At 38.4% G+C, this 13,041-nt stretch overlaps 1 pseudogene; it reads left to right on the top strand.

Moving 5' to 3' along the window:
• The first annotated feature begins 552 nt into the window (after nt 1-552).
• Nucleotides 553-12,617, top strand: LOC102006101 (annotated as a pseudogene).
• The last annotated feature ends 424 nt before the right edge of the window (nt 12,618-13,041 follow it).

Below are 13,041 nucleotides of genomic sequence, written 5' to 3'. Positions count from 1 at the left end.
CTGATGGTTGAAATTTATCACAGTTGACTGCAATTTATTAGCCAAGCCTTCATTTCTAAGCTGTAAGTCTTTCAAATGATCTCTAGAATTCTAAAATAGATACATCTGCCAGTGTAATTGTTATTTAGGTAGAAAGGTTGATTTTTAGGCCTTCCTATTCTACTCTCTTTTCTGGCTTCACATTCCAGTAAAAGAAACTTTAGATAGGGCTGCAGAGGATGGCCTTTCTCAGAAAATAATGCTTGAGTTAAAACCTGCAGGTACCAAAGCAGTGAGCTATGCAAGTAGGCCAAGGGAACAGCATATGCAAAGTTCTGACATGGTCACTGCCTGGTGTGTTGGCAGTTCTCATGAGTGAGTCATTCAGAGGCACCAACGTGGTTCAGGATTGATCCCGAAGACCAAGCAATGAAATTAATAGAGGTTAGGATTGAGAAGGATCAAAGATGTGGAAAGCAATTGTATTAGTCAGTTTTTTTTTTTCTACTATAATGAAATACTCGAGGCTACATACTTTACCAGAAAAGAGCAGGAAATAGCAAGGAGGTCAGGATGGCTGCCAGAGTCATTGAGGGAAGAAAGGTAAGAGACAAAAACAGACAGGTGAAGGAAGACCAGTTGTGAGGCCATTGTCTTACACCTGAGTTTGATGGGAAAACGTTTGGAGATTTGTGTGTGTGTCAGTATTTTTGTTTTACTTAAAAATTTAAAAATTATATTAGTACATGTTTTTAATTCATGCAGTTTACAATTGTCTTGGGGAGTGGGTAATGTACATGTTACAGCTTGTGTTTCTTTTAATCACCTTCTCCACCCCTTTACCCCCTCCTCGGATTCCCTTATCCTGTTTTTCATACATATTGATATTATTTGTCTTGGCTCATATTATAGCATGTATTGTTTATATTAGTTGGGATTATTAGGTTCCTGTATATGGCACATCTTCATTCCTCTCATTTCCTCTCCTGCTCACCTCTCACCTTTGTTCCCTTGGGACACTGCCTTATTGCAAGAGATCCATCCCCTTTTCCCCTTCTATTCATTCATTCTTTATTTATTTATTTTTTTGCCTTTTTCTTGAGACAAGGTCTTGCTATGCAGTTCAGGCTGGCCTTGAGCTCACTTTGTAGCCCAGGCTGGTCTTGAACTCGCAATGATCCTCCTGCCTCAGCCTCCCGAGTGCTGGGATTACAGGCGTGTGCCACCATGCCCTGCTATTCATTCTTTATTATTCTCTTTGTTGGTACTTTGACTCACTCAAATGAGAGATACCATACGATATTTAAGCTTGTATGTCTGGTTTATTTCACTTACCATTATATTTTCCGGGTATATCCATTTTCCTACTGTAAGGGATGGCAACTCTTAGCATAACATTTTAAGATAGAATAATTCTAGTCTTAGTGCAAGCCTCAAAATGTGTCTTGAGAAATATCCCAGAGGGGTTTCCTGACTTTGCCCTGGAATGCTTCTCCAAAGACAAAGAACACCTGGGCCCAGATAACCACCTATGACCCTGCCTGGGTTGTTTCATCCCTTCCCTGGCCCTAGATAAACATTGTAACCATAAAGGAAATGTATGGTTATCTAAAGGGGGACGTATAGAACAGAGTACAGAAAGTATATATCATTGTGGTTGGGCTCATGACTGGAGCCTGACCTGGTCATGTGACACAAGGAAAACAATGTGTAGCCAGGGCTACAACATTCCAATCTGTTACCACAGAAACCAAAGGTATATTTAAGGTGGAAACAAAAAAGGCCAGCTGCCTACTTTCCTGACCTGCAAATCAGGGATGAGGGTGACCAGTCTAAATTTATTTAATAAACTCTGTTTGCTCTAAATAGAGTCCTTCAGTCACTTGTGGAATACAGCCCGATTTTTGCCATTACACTACAAATGTCTCAAATGCATCATTCTTTATAGCTGAGTAGTATTCCATTATATATAGATACCATATTTTCTTTATCCAATCATTTGTTGATGAGTTTAAAGCCTGTTTTCAGGATTTAGCTATTACAAATGGTGCTGCTATAAACATAGGTATGCATGTATTGCTGTAGTATGATAATTTAAGCTCTCTGGAGAAGTTACCTAGCTGAGGATAACTGGGTCATATGGAATTTCTAATTTCAGTTCTTTGAGAAATCTCCATACTGATTCCCATAATTGTTGTACTAGTTTGCATTCCCATCAACAATGCAGGCAGGGGGCTGGGGATTTAGCTCAGCGGCAAAGCACCTGCCTGGCAAGCGCAAGGTCGTGAGTTCTGTTCCCGGTACTGGAGAAAAACCAAAAAAAAAAAAAAAAAACAAAAACCAAAAAACCAATGCAGGCAGGTTTCTTTTTCACCACAACCATGCCAGCATCTGTTATTGTTTGATTTCCTAATGATTGCCATTCTTTCCAGAATAAGATAGAATATTAGTGTTGTTTTAATTTACATTTCTCTAATGGCCAGAGAACATTTTTTTCATATATTTGTTGACCATTTGTATTTATTCTGCTGTGAAGTGTCTGTTCATTTTTCTAGCCTATTTCTTGGCTGGATCTTTAATTTTAGGTGATTTAATTTTTTTTTAGTCCTTTGTATATTCTAGAGATATTAGTCCTCTGAGGAGAAGCTGCAAAAATTTTTTTCCCATTGTGTAGGTCATCTCTTCACTCTACTGATTGATCCTTTTGCTGTACAGAAGCTTTTTCGTTTGATATAATTCCATTTGTTGATTCTTGTTGCTATTTCTTGTGTGATTTGCGTTCTGTTTAGAAAACCCTTTGCTACACCTACGTCGTCAAGTGTTTAACCTATTTTATCTTACATTTTGAGATTTTTGAATCAGGAAATAATATTATCTGACTTTTAAAAACTTTTATTTACAGCCTATTTCTTGGCTGATTGATGTCTCATAGACACCATATGAGAATACAGTGTATGTGGACATCAGAATGATGCATTCAGAAAGTACTAAGCTATTTTTATAAAGCTGTCCAAAATTACAAAACATTTAGCTGATTGCCTAGTAAGTGCAAAAATAACCGTGTAGTGGTAGCTACTTCAGAGAATGCAGAGAAATCTGGCATTATTCTCCCTTGAATCATCTAGTTGGAAAACCAAACACAAACATGGGGAGACAGATAGCATCATGATAATAAACTGTAAATACCTGAAAAGTACTGTGGCTCATGAGGAAAATTATAAAATATTTTAAACTAAATTATAATGAACATAATATATAAAATTGTGAACTGTGCAGCTAAACAGCACTTAGAGTGAAGTTGGCAGCTAATGACCCTTGATCAGAAAAGGAATAAGGCTTAAAATCAATGTGCTAAGTGACCACCTAAAGACATGAGAAAGAAAAGACAAAAAAGTACAAGATGGCTGATAATAATATGCAAGGAAATCAATTAAACAAAATCACTCAACAATGGAAGAAATCAAGTCTTAAAGTTGATTTTGTTTCAAAAGATAAATAAATTTATCACTCTCGAGCAAAACTCATGAAGAAAAATAGAAAGAAAAGAATTATTTTCAATAAAGGGTGCAGAAATAAATAGCTTTTTGTATGATAAGTCCTCATCTTTACTTAAACCAGTCACAAACATGAATTTGAGAAAGCATCAAAGAAAAAGCAGTGAAAAATTCACAAAGTTAGAGTAAGGTAAAGATTTATTAAATACAACATAAAAAGTTCTAACCATAGAATTAAAAAATGGAAAAACTGAACTTCATCAAAATTTAACACTTCTAATAATCAAAAGAGTTTAAGTAAGTGAAAGTAGGGACTGAAGATAAAGCACAGATTAGAGTGCTTGCCTAGTCCTGAGTTCCCTACCAAGTGCCCCCCCAAAACCAAATAAAATCCAAAATAAACAAAACTCTTTTTTTAAAAAAAAAATTGAAAGTAAAACTTCTGCCCAGTTTAGTGTAACTGTGATTGCCCAACTTGGCATTTCCTCACGTATTCTCAAAATCAATAAAGTTATCAAGAAACTTTTGCTAATTTTTCTACCTCAAACTTTTGCAGAGAGAAACTTCATGTAAGAGAGAAAAAGATATTAGTAAGCATATGATGATGAAAATCTACTTTTAGTATAAATATGTTGAAAGACTCCTAATTAAGAATGATACCTAAAGGTAGCTGTTGAGGTATTTTCTATAATTAGTGGATGTATAGTTGTTGTATTTAGTAGACATTTATATCATTTCAGGAGGGAGGAAGAAAGAAACTAGGAAAGAAGAAGGAGGAGGAAGGCTGAAATGTGGCTCAGGGTTAGAGCACTGCCTATCACCCACATGGCCCTGGGTTTGATCCCCAGTAAGCAGGGACATCAGCACTGGAGATTAGGTGGTGAGAAGGAGAAGAGATAAAGATGAAATTTTAGCATAATGAAAGACAGAGGAGAACTAACACTTTGTAACTAAATTTTTCAAAAAGCTATTAAAGAAATTGTAGACCAGGCAGTGAGGAGCGGGTTCTGTACTATAAGGTTCCTGGTGGCTAAGAAGGTGTCCTAGTGCCCTGCTTAGGTGACTGAAGCTGCCCAGACTTGGCAGAGGGCATATAAGAGATCAAATCCAGAGCCCACTGTTGTACCAATAAGCACTGGTCTACTTCCCCGGCCCCCAGTCATCTGGCAGGGACTTGTTGTGTTGCCTAGGCTGGTCTTGAAGTAAGGTTCCTTCTGCATCAACCTCTTGAATAGCTGAGTTTACAGTGGAGTTGAGCCTCTCTGAGACCCAGCATCTAGACACATAGTATGTGATGACCTGATGAGAAGGAAAGAGGTAGATCTCTGAGAGCCAAGAATAAACTGAGAGGAAAATTGGAAGCCACAGAGAAGATGGAAAGAGAGAGCACAGTGCAGAGAAAAGAGCAGAGAGCAATCTGGAGGCTCATCTGGTTCCTGGGAAGGCAAACCTGCTCCTGTAAATGCTAGCACACCTTCGTCTCACTTTTCTTTCCTCCTTCTTACCTTCCATTGTTTAGTTTTGCAAATTTTTCTCTTACCCTCATATTTTTACTAGTATAACCATTAAGCTTTATTAAATCATTAGCTAGTTAGTTAACTTTATGTTACCGCTGTTAAATTCCCTATATTTAGTGGAGGTATAGTTATTTCATTTAGTAGATATCTACTACATGTCAATATTTGGCTTGTCTTAGAGTTTATATTATAATTATATATATACTTTTATGGTTAAAGGTGGTTTATGGTATTGGTTCTTTTGAAAAGTTAATACCTAGCTGGTCTTGGAGGTGAAGTGTTTCACACCCTAAAAGAAAATGCCTTCCAACCCAGACTCATATATCCTGCAAAACCGTCTTTCAAAATTGATAGAGAAATACAGTTTTTCCACTACAAAGAGCACCTCAAGAAATTCATGACTACAAAACCATACTAAAAAAATTCTCAAGGAGATTCAAGAAAGAGACAATGAATCCAACAATGACAAAAGGTCTAATGGAATGAATTCACCAGACAGGGTGAGCAGTTAAGTGGGGGTGGCGGTTGGGGTTTCAATGACAGGAAAACAATGCAATGACAGGAATAAGTCAATACCTTCCAGTAATGACTCTCATTGTGAATGCACTCAACTGACCAAATAAAACACACAGATTGGCAAACTAGATCAAGAAATAGAACCCAATGATATGCTGTATACAGGAAATATACCTAAATAAAAAAATGGAAGAGTATTCCATGTGAGGGAAACCTGGAAAAAAGCAGGAGTAGCTATTGTAATTTCAGACAAAGTGAACTTCAAGCCAAAACTGACCAGAAGAGGCAAAAATAGTAACTACATATTGGTTAAGGGAACAATTCAACATGAAGAGATAAATTATAAACATAATGTGCAGAATAATGGCACACCCATTTTAATAAAACAAATGTTACTGGACATAAATGGTCAGGTCAATATCAACACAATTATCGTGAGGGCTCTCCATATCCTCACTGTCACAAATATATCAGTGAGCCAGAAACAACAACAAACAAGTATCAGAATTAAGGTAAACTTAGAATAAATGGATTTTTATAGATGTCTGCAGAGTGTTCCACCTAACAGCAACACATTCTTTTCAGCAGCACATAGGACTTGTTCCAAAATAGACCATATGCTATTCCATAAAGCATGGTTAAGTAAATGCAAAAGAATCAAAATAATCCCATACCTGGGTGGGGGAGAAAGAATTGAAACATGTTGTGTGCATGTACCAATCCCCTAAAGTGAATGTAATCATTATATGCTGCAAATATGTACGAATAAAGGAAAAAAAATTTATCCTACACTTTTTATCAGATCATAGTGCAGTGAAACTAGAAACTAATGGCAAAAGAAACAACAAAAGTTATGCGAACACATGAAAATAAAATAATACCTTTTTGAATAAAAATGGGTCACAGATCAAAAAAGAAATTGCACAGTTTCTCGAATCAAGTGACAATGCCAGTACGACATAAGATAACCTATGGGACACAATGAAAGCAGTTATAACAGGGAATTTTTATGGTTGTGAATGCCCACATCAGAAAAAAAGAGAGTCCAAATAAGTAGCCTAATGGTGTACCTCAGTATCCTAGAAAAACAAAAACAATTGAAATCCAGTGCTGGAACAAGAAAGGTAATTATAAAGATAAGAGCAAAAAATAATGACATGGAAACAAAGAAACAAAGAAAAAATCAGTGAATCAAGGAGCTCTTTCTGTGAAAGAATAAACAAATTGTCTTAGTTACTTTTCTCATTGCTGAGACAAAATACCTGCACCCCAAGTTCAGGGAGGAAAGCTTTATTTGGCTCATAGTTTGTACAGGTTTAAGTCCATCATTGGCTGGCTCCAACGCAGGGCATCATGGCAGAGGAGCATTGCAGAGGAGAAACAGTGCATGGAAGGCAAAAGATGACAAAAGCATGTGACCAGCAACAAGTGACAATATCAGCTTCTTTCTGCCCTTTTTATATGCTACCTAAGCTACTCAGTTTAAGGTGAATGCCAAAGCAATCAGTGGACTAATTTAGTAACCAAGTACCCTTCATTCCAGCATCACACACTCTAGATCTAGTCATCTCTGAAAAAGCCCCACCTATGACCACATGAGACTTTGGGGTGACATATAGACATAAACCATAACACAAGTAACCAATCTTCCAAAAAAAAGGAAAGAAAGAAAGAAACGAACCAAATCAATGCAATAAAAACTGAAGAAGTCAAAATTGCAGTGGACACTGTTAAAATTGCCAGAAGATTAAAGTAACTACTTTGAAAATCTGTACTTTATTTTTTTATTTTTAATTTTTTTTTTTAATTTTTTTTTATTTTAAGGATAAAAGGAGGGAAACATTAACAGACATACAACATTTTACAACATATCACAAGCACAATACAGACAATACAGAGTTCCAAACAAAGTGGTAGGGAATTAACAATGGTGGTTGTATTACATATTGATATCTTCAAAGTGGCTTCTCATGAAAACAGATATAGACATGCAATACTGGTCAACCAAAGACTCATTGACAGTTTATTTTTAATTTTTTTGAGAATCTGTACTTTAGTAAATTGGGGAATTCAGAAGATATGGCATGTTGGTTTGGGGCTTTTTTTGCAAGATGAAACAATATAATACAGGACACATATTTTTAAAATTATTTATAATAGTCACCCAAAAAATGATATACAAAAGAGTGCAGGAAATCTATCCACATACTAAGACCAAGGAATCCAGCTGAGGGCCTGGATCCCACAGAAATGTCCTGCAAGAGTCCAGCTGAAGACCTAGAGCTCATAACAATGCCTTCCATGAGTACAACTGGAGGCCCAGAGCCCATAACAATATCTCACGCTGCCTGTTTCATGGATCTGCGCTGCGAAGGCCAAAAAGTCAGTGGTGGAATCTAGGAAGTCTGTGGCAGCGGGATGAAGGATCTGTGCTAGCAGGCTGAGGGATCTGCAATGGAGCCAGGAAGCAATGTGCAAAGTAAGAACCAGAGCTCCCCTGAAAAGTACCACAGCCATCCTCAGCAACAGTGAGGTCCCAAGCTCCTCAAATGGTGAAGACAGCTGAGTTCCAATCAGGAATGCCAATGCAGCAGGCTTCTTCAGGACACTGAGCTGTGAACCTTCTTCCCCTCCAGAGCTAGGAAGTGATGCTCAGAGTGAGGACCAGAGCTTCCCCAAGGTGAACTGAAGCTATTCTCAGTGCCAAAAATGTCCTGAGCTCCTCAGAGGATGAAAACAGCTGAGTTCATTAGGAAAGCCAGCATAATGAGCTCCTCCAAAACAGCCAACAGCTCCTTACAGCTTCTATCAACTCCCAACAGCCCCTCTTAGCTCCCAACAACCTCCTCTCCTCCAGTTCTACCTCTTATGCTGCTGGCAACAATCCTCAGGTAGGCCTCCCACACCAAGCACCATGCTTACTCAGTTCAGCAGGGGGTTATAAGTTGACCACCAGTTGTCAATCCACTACACATGGATAGATGCATAGATATATATGAATTGCCAAAACTGAACCAAGATGATTTAGAAAACATTGAACAATTAAGTTACAGGCAATGAAATTGAAGAAATTAAGAAAAAAACAAAACAAAAAAAAAAAACAACTAAAAAACGCCCAGGTCCCAATGGATTCTCTGCCAAATTCTACAAAAACTTTGAGGAAGATCTAGTGTCAATATTCCTCAAACTCTTTAATGAAATAGAAAAGAAAGGAATACTTCCAAAATCATTCCTGTGGGTGAGGGATATAGCCTAGTGGCACAGCACTTGCCTGGCAAGCACAAGGCTGTAAGTTTGATTCCCCATACTCCCCCCACTCAAAAAAGACAAATTAATTCTTGGAAGATGGCATCATCTTGATTCTATTTTTTTTTTTTTTTTTGTCTTTTTGAGACAAGGTCTCACTCTGCAGTTCAGGTTGGTCTTGAGCTTGCTTTGTAGCCCAGGCTGGTCTCAAACTCACAGCAATCCTCCTGCCTCAGCCTCCTGAGTGCTGGGATTACAGGCATGTACCACCACACCTGACTCATCACCTTGATTCTAAAACTAGAAAAGGACTAAACCAAAAATCACAACTACAGGCCAAACTCTTTAATGAATATAGATACAAAAATCTTCAATAAGATACTGGCAAACAGAATGCAACAAATCATCAAAAAGATCATATATTAGAACCAAGTAAGATTCATCCCAGGAATGCAAGGATGGTTTGACATATACAAATAAATAAAGGTAATACATCATATAAATAGAAGCAGAGATAAAAATTACATGATCTTCTTATTGATTCAAAAAAGCCTTTGAAAAAAATCCAAAAGCTTTTCATGTTAAAAATCCTGAAGAAAATAGGTATAAAAGGACCTTACTTCAAATTGATAGAAGCCATTTATGACAAACTTAATGCCAGCACTATACTAAATGGGAAAAGGCTGAAGACTTTCCCTTTAAAATCAGGAACAAGACAAGGATTCCACTATTATCACACCTGGAAAATATTAGCCAGAGCAATCAGGCAAGAGAAAGAAACAAATGGGATATGTACGGGAAAGGAAGAATTCAAATTATCATTATTTGCAGATGACATGATCTTCTACAGAGAAGACTCAAAAAATTTACCAACAGACTCTTAGAATTAATAACTAAATTCAGTACCATAGCAGGATATAGAATCAACACAAAATTCAGTAGAAGAGCTGTACACCTATAATGATCTGACTGAGAAAGAAATTAGAGAAAAACACCATTCCTAATATCATTAAGAAAAATTAGTTGTGAATTACCCTAACCAACAAGTAAAAGACAGCCTGGCATGGTGGTGCATGCCTGTAATCCCAGCACTTGGGAGGCTGAGGCAGGAGGATCATTGTGAGTTTGAGACCAGCCTGGGCTACAAAGTGAGCTCAAGGGCAGCCTGAACTGCATAGCGAGACCCTGTCTCAAAAAAGAAAAAAAAAAAAGTGAACAAGGGTAAAAAAGCCCAAGCTCTCTTCCCGACTTCGGGAGCCCCAAGGCCAGCCCTTGCTTGATGGCCGCCAGCCCTTGCTTGATGGCCACCAGCCCGGCACTGCCTGCAAGCATCTGAAAGCTGGAGCAACTCCAGCTTGGGGTGAATAGCCAAAGTACTGTAGAACCTAAAGATCTTTTACAGGAGAAATCAAATTACAAATTTTAACTAATTCACAATTATACTTTTGGTTTTCAGTTTGAGTTGATGCTCATAGAGCATTTCTTGTACATTACAAAGTTTTGAATTTACAGGGTTAACCTGCTCTTTTCTCTATTCTGTTTTAAAAGAACACTGATTCAAGGTTACTCAGAGGTCTATTGGCAGTAAGTCAAGTTCACTATCTGATGAAAAAAAGACACTAAAATTCAAGCAGCTACAGTCAAGTTTGTTGTAAAAGGTTGTAGTAGGTGGGAGAAAAGAAAAATTTTAAGAAGGCTATAAATGTAAGAGATATACTATTGATATGAGAGGATTCTGTGTGATAAAAGTCTTGTCCTGCTAAAAGGATAAAAAGAAAGATAATAACTAGACTAGAAAGCTTATTTACATCAAGGAAAGCTTGTGGAAGTAATTTATTAAGGAAAATATATGTATGGTCACTTGTTAATTTGGTGGAGCTCAGATTGTTCCTTCTAAAAACCCCTGTGAGGAAAATGGCCAAATCAACATGAGATTATTTGTCAAATAATAGCCTTAAAAAACTTATGTGATGTATATGCTGTGTATTACTCCACTCAATACTGAAATGGACATTTAAATATGTTATAAAAATAATGTCATCATGATTGGTATACTAAAGTATTATGTGTGGCTTTTTTTTTTTTTTTTTTGGTTTTTCTCCGGTACCGGGAACCGAACTCACAACCTTGCGCTTGCCAGGCAGGCGCTTTTGCCGCTGAGCTAAATCCCCAGCCCCTATGTGTGGCTTTTGATCTCAGGTTTTCTTTGTAAAACTGTAACTGCTATCTGTTGATATTTTGCAGGGATTCAACTTCTGGGACAGCCATGGTTGATGAAAACAACAGTGCTGCTGCTCCTCCCTTTTTGCTCTTGCTGCTTTTGCTATTTTCTGCTGCCATGATCTGTTGCCTTCTGCCATGTGCCACTCTGCCTTGGAGCTAGCTGAGTATGGACTGAAACCTCCACAAACATCTTACTATGTTACCCAGGCTGGTCTTGAACTTGGAACCTCAAGTAACCCTCTTTTCACCTCACCCTGCTGGACCTATAGGTTCCATGACTCTGTGACAGTGCATCGTGCTTGGTGTGTGGTGTGCTGTCCCAAAAAGTACTCCACTATGACTCGAGTCATGTGTGCTGTAATTGTCCTCCTGGGCATGGCTGTGTCCTTTATATTGTGAATAGAAAGTATGGAAACTGAGCTGAAGAAAATTTCTGGATTCTGTGAAGGGGGATTTAAAATTAAGGTGGCTGATTTGAAGGCAGATAAAGATTGTGAAGTGGTGGTTGCTTATAAAGCTGTGTATCAGATCGACTTTGCCTTGGCCATCTTTTTCTTTGCTTTCTGTTTACTCGTTTAGTGTAAAAACAGGTAAAGATCCCAGAGTAGCAAAACACAATGGGTTTTGATTCTTCAAAATTGCTGCCATTGTTGATATCATGGTTGGATCTTTCTATATCCCTGAGGGCTCTTTCACCTTAGTCTGGTTTGGTTTTGGCCTGGTAGGGGCCGCTTTATTCATCCTCTTCCAGCTGATGCTCTTGGTAGACTTGGCTCACTCTTGGAACAAGGTATGGGTGAATAATATGGAAGAAGGAGACCCCAGAGTCTGCTGCTTTACTTTCTTTCACAAGCTTATTTTATATCTTGTCAATGTCTCTGTTGGGCTGCTCTACGTATACTACACGAAATCAGATGGCTACGCAGAAAGGAAGTTCTTCATCAGTATCAATCTGATCCTTTGCATTGTGGTTGCCTTTATATCAATCCACCCAAAAGTTCAGGAACACCAGCCTTATTTGGCCTTCTGCAGTCCTTTATCATCACTCTCCACACTGTATACCTCACGTGATCAGCCATGACCAATGAACCAGACCATTCCTGCAACCCCAGCCTTTTGAGCATGATTGCACATAGCTGCACCAACCATGGCTCCTGCAAATGCAACTGCTGTGGTCCTTCCCTCGGCTCCACCTTCAGAGAACAGGCACTTTCTGTACACACAGAATGCTTTGGGAATGTTTGTCTTTGCTATCTGCCTTAGTATTCTACCACCCACACTTCCAGAAACAGCCAAGTTAAAGAAGCTGACTCTCTCAGGAAGCAGCAGTGTGATCCTTGGTGATACAGCCGCCAGTGGGGCAGTGACGAAGAGGATGGGCAGCACAGGCAGGCTGTGGACAATGAGAAAGAGGGAGTGCAGTACAGCTACCCCTTCTGCCACCTGATGTTTGGCTTGGCTTCCTTGTACATCATGATGACCCTGACCAACTGGTACAGACAGCCCTGATGCCATGTTCCAGACTGTGTCCAGTAGGTAGCCAGCTGTGTGGGGCAAGATTAGTTCCAGCTGGATGTGCCTCCTCCTCTAAGTCTGGACCTTCATTGCTCCACTTGTCCTCACCAATCAGGACTTCAGCTGAACTCCTGGTTGCCAAGAACACTGCTGAGGCTCATAAAAGTCACTTTTGCTGAAAACTCATGTCCTTTTACATTTGTTTTAACTAAATTACTAAGTGAATGCTTTGCGAATTTGCATAGTCAGGTTAATACCAAAAGGAAAGATTGAATAATGCTTAATGCAGGATCTGAACTTTTCATTTCTATGTATATTATGTTCACTTGTAAGGATTCAGCACAAAGGGAACATTTTTATGTGTTAAAGTGAACTACAGCTGTGCTGTGAAGAAAGTCTTTATAAAGGCCTATAGGTTCCTACAGCTTTGATTTAAAATACTAGAGGAAAAATGTTGGATATTTGAAGCTCATATATTTCTATTGAAGTTTCCTTAAAAAGCAAAAAACAATGCATTCATATGACATTTTCCTCTGTGAAGGTCTTTACTG

Source organism: Chinchilla lanigera, unplaced genomic scaffold (assembly GCF_000276665.1).
Source record: "Chinchilla lanigera isolate Chin_1 unplaced genomic scaffold, ChiLan1.0 scaffold00058, whole genome shotgun sequence".
Lineage (NCBI taxonomy): Eukaryota > Metazoa > Chordata > Mammalia > Rodentia > Chinchillidae > Chinchilla > Chinchilla lanigera.
Note: the sequence above shows the minus strand (reverse complement) of the source record. Positions and strands in the feature narration are given on the sequence as shown.